Genomic DNA, 4,643 nt, shown 5'->3' with positions numbered 1-4,643 from the left:
GGTTTTGGAAAAACTGGACAGCAACCTGCAAAACAAAACAAAAACAACGGACCGCTTTCTTACAACATACACAAAAATAAATCCAACATGGATAAAGCCCTATATGTGAAACCTGAAACCATAAAAATCCCAGAGGATAACACGGGTAGTATCTTATTTGACTCTTTGTAAATATATCTCTAGAGGTAAGGGAAACACAAGCAAAAATAATGAGACTTCATAAAAAGTAAAACCGTCAGTCACCAACAAAATAATCAACAAAACTAAAACATCAACAGAATGATATTTGCAAACGACATCGGATAAAGGGTTAGTGTCCAAAATATATACAGTTATACAGCACTGAAAAAATGAGAAATCTGATTAAAAATGGGCAGAAGACACGACTGGACCTTTCCCAAAGGAAGACATATACATGGTCAAGAGACACATGAAAAAATTCTCAACAATACTTATCTTCAGGGAAATACAATTCAAAAGTACAATGAGATAACACATCACATCTGTCACAATGACTAAAATTAATGAAGGATGAAACAGCAGGTGTTGCTAAGGATGTGGGGAAAGAATAACCCTCTTGCACTGTGGGTAATAATGCAAACTGGTGCAGCCACTCTGGACAACATCATGGAGATTTCTCAAAAAAAAACCAAAAAACAAAAAACCTGGAAATAGAAGTACCTTAGGATCCAGCAATTTCAATACAAGGTATTTCCACAAAGAATACAAAATCTTCAAAGGGATACATGCACCGTGATGTTTACAGCAGAAATTTCTACAACAGCCAAATTACAGAAACTATCCAAGCATCCATCAACTGATGAATAAATTGAGATGTGGTATATGGAATGTAATATTATTTAGCCATAAAAACATGAAATCTTGTCATTTGACATGAGCTGGATGTAGTGAGAGAATGTTATCCTGGGTGGAAATAAGCCTTTCAGACAAAGACAAATACCAGATGATTTCACTAACACATGGAAATAAAACAAAACAAACCCGTGGGGAAGGAGACAGTGACAGACTCTTAACTAGGAAACAAACTGAGGGCTTCCAGAGCAAGGTGGGGAATGGGTGAAACAGCTGCTGGGGATTAAGAAGTGCACCTGGGATGAGCACCAGGTGATGTGTGGAAGGGTTGCTCTATATTGTACACCTGAAACTAATACTACACTGTATCTTTACTCACTGCAATTTAAATTAAAGATAACGTACGTTAATGACAGGTACCTACCAGGTTTTCTGTAGTTTGCAATCACTTCACTAGGTTGGAAAAATAACCATGAAATTTTTGAAAAACCATGTATGATGTGGGGGACAGTTTGTGGCCTTACCTCGGTCTCTGGTTTCAGCACGACTTGGAAAGTGGGTCCCAGCTCATTCTTCTAGGAGTTCCCAAAACGAGCATTTCATGTATTCATGTCCTAAAGGAATGCAGCTCCCATTCTTCTGAATTTCTGTCAGCGTTTCTTCCCAGAAACAAGCCTGAATCTGGAACAAACCATTGACTGCATCGAGGGGTGATGTCGTGGGACCCTGCAATCCACGAAGCCTTTAGTAAAATACGTCTTGTTCAAATACTGTCTGGGAAGGGGAGGAATGAAACACGGGAACAGCCCAGAAAATGCAAGGGCCTGTGCAGCTCAGCAACCAGCTTGCCAAGGGAAGCCACCCAGTGCCCACTCCTCAGCACTCAGTACAATAAGGCAAATTCTCTCTGGCGACTCAGGAGATGCCAAGTTGCTACAAAGCTCCCAAGGTCTCCCCTGGGGCGGGCGGCACAACCTGCTGGAAATGCAGCTCTGCTCTCTGTACTGAGGCAGCGGCAGAGGCCCTGACTCCTCTGGGAACAATCAAAGCCCTTCCTGCTCTGAGGTGCCCTGGGTCAGAAAAGCCGATGGTGCGCCCTCTGCTGGCCATCACTGCCTGGGCAGAGGAACCCGCCTCTCTGGGTCTGTGGTGCTCGAGCTGTCTCTGCTGGCCATCATGGGCATTCTTGCAATGTCGAAGGCCCTGGTCGCTCAGCTGAGACACTTAAGGTGCTCTGGGCAACTAAACCTGTTCTCCACATTGGGAAAGGTTTTAATGACAGGGCCTGGGACACAAAGAAATCTTTTCCTTCTCCTTTCTTGTGAGTGAAGAATGAAACCGAATTTATTAACGTAATAACATCATTTGTAATGTTTTAAGCAATGTTCACATAAAAATAGAACGCCAATTTACACTTGCTGAGCAAGAGGTAATTGTGTTTACCACCAAAATACTTAGGTTAGATAAAGAATGAACACCTTTGAGAGAGATACCGGCATCAGCTATGGACTGAATGAGTCCTAGGGATACAAGGGACAGCCAATGGAATGGAGTCAATCCTGTAATAATACTGTTGCATGCTTTCACAGGATAGCTACACTTGTGCTTAAGTACAATATAATTTATAGACATCTGAAATGACTACAATGTATGCCTAAAACTCATACAACAAATGTGTGAACAATATTTCAATTAAAAATAGACAACCTTTACACTATCTTTAATTTCTCCTTTGCCAATAAACTATCATTCCTGGGGCGCTTGGGTGGCTTAGTTGGTTAAGCGTCCGACTTTGACGCAACTTGTGATCTTGCTAACAATGACTTTGAGCCCGGCGTCAGGCTCTGTCCTGAGAGCTCAGAGCCTGGAGCCTGCCTCAGATTCAGTATCTCCCACTCTCTCCCCACTCCCCAGCTCGGGCTCTCTCAAAAAAGGAAAAAAAGAAACATTAAAAATGAAAAATCATTCCTAATTTGGAATCTGTGAAATTCCATTTATACCAGATTCTCTAACATCACCATCTTGATGTGGAGAGCTTATCTGAAAAGTCACTAATAATATCTTTGATGACACATATGTGACAAGGTCAGAATGCAACTTACAGGGAGCTATGAATCAGTTGTGAATTTACAGTATGTATCCTTGGCTAATATTTCCAATGAAACGTGATTTAGGGACACGGATGGATGAAATAATGTCCACCAGTCATATAGGTAAATATCCTATAGGACCATTATGCCTTCAATTACTAATTGCCATCTCTTCAGAATTAAAAGAAAGCTGGGACAATAAAATGTCTTTGAATTTGATGTAAGAGAAGACTAGAGTGTTTTAAAGTGTTCACCTACCTTCTGGAATCCTCAGATTTGTTGTGGACAGGAGGATAGCAACCCACGATTGGGATGCACACCGCTAGTCGCAGAGGGAGGATATGGACCTTATTTTCAATTTTTTAAATCAATATCAGCCATCCACCTCTGCCAGGTAGACTTCAGGACCTGGGGGCAACATGATGCCTGATACCTGGGTTCAGAACTTGAGGAAGGCCAGCTGGTGGGGGAGAGGGGAAATCCCTGGGGCAGTGGCCTGGGGCACTGGGGCCCCTGGGGCAATAGGGCCTGGGGCAGTGAGGGAGATGGCCCCAGGACACCTCCCCACAGGGCAGGCTTGGAGTTTACCTGCCAAAGAGCAGCACAATCTCCCTCAAGACATCCCTCTCCATGACAGAACATGAGGCTGAGCCTCACAATTCCAGAAGAAATGAGGGATACCCATCTGTTCAATTCCAATGGCTTCTGCAGTGCTTGGACATAGGGATGTTGGAGTCTTGGGGTCATGGAACTCTGATGCCCATGATACAAGCCCTTTCTGCCCCAGCAGTCAGAGCTACCTCATACATCCCCTCTCCCCTGATGCATCTCACGCCGTCCACATACCTCCAGCAGATGTCTACCTTCCTCTTTGTACTTCCTCTTTGTCACTGTTTCTCTCTAACCACATCTATGTTTCTTCCTTTCACTCTTTAGGGAGTGGTGTAACATACGGTGCTAACCTTTATTCTTATACATGTGAATATCCAATTTTCCCAGCACCAGTTATTCAGGAGACTACTCTTCTCCACTGTGTATTTTTGACTCCCTTGTCAAATAGTAGTTGGCTGTGCATTCATGGGTTTAGTTTGGGCTCTCAATTTCCATTCCATTGTCTTGTATGTGTGCTTATCCCAGTGATATAACTGACTTCTTGGTGTTAGAATGAAGCTTGAAATCAAGAAGTGTGATGCCTCCTATTTTGTCCTTTTTTGCATTGGCTACTTTGGGTCTTTTTGTGGCTCCAAATACATTTTAGGATATGTGTTTCTAATTGCATACAAATTGCATTGGAGTCTTGATAGAGATTGCACTGAATCTCTAGAGGGCTTTGAGTACTATGGACATTGTATCTATATTAATTCCTCTTACAGATGGACATGGGGTGGCTTTTCACTGACTTGTGTGTTCTGTTTCTTTCATCCAAACTGAATTTCTTCCATTTCTGCACACAGGTTTTATAGTTTTCTGTAGAGATCTTTCACTTCCTTGGCTAAATTTATTACAATACATTTTATTGTTTTTGATGCTATTGTAAACGGGATTGTTTTCTTTCCTTCTTAGATATTTTGGTTAGTGTATAGGAATGCTACAGAATTTGATATGGTGACTTTCTTTTTTGGAAATTTACTGTATTTCTTCATTAGATATTAAAGGTTCTTTTACATTAAACTTTTTATTTCATTCCTTTACTTTATTTAAAACAAACATGTTATTTGGGAATAGCTGACACACTATGTT

This window comes from Herpailurus yagouaroundi, unplaced genomic scaffold, assembly GCF_014898765.1.
Source record: "Herpailurus yagouaroundi ecotype Mexico unplaced genomic scaffold, PumYag 251, whole genome shotgun sequence".
NCBI lineage: Eukaryota > Metazoa > Chordata > Mammalia > Carnivora > Felidae > Herpailurus > Herpailurus yagouaroundi.
This window is presented reverse-complemented; position numbering follows the sequence as displayed.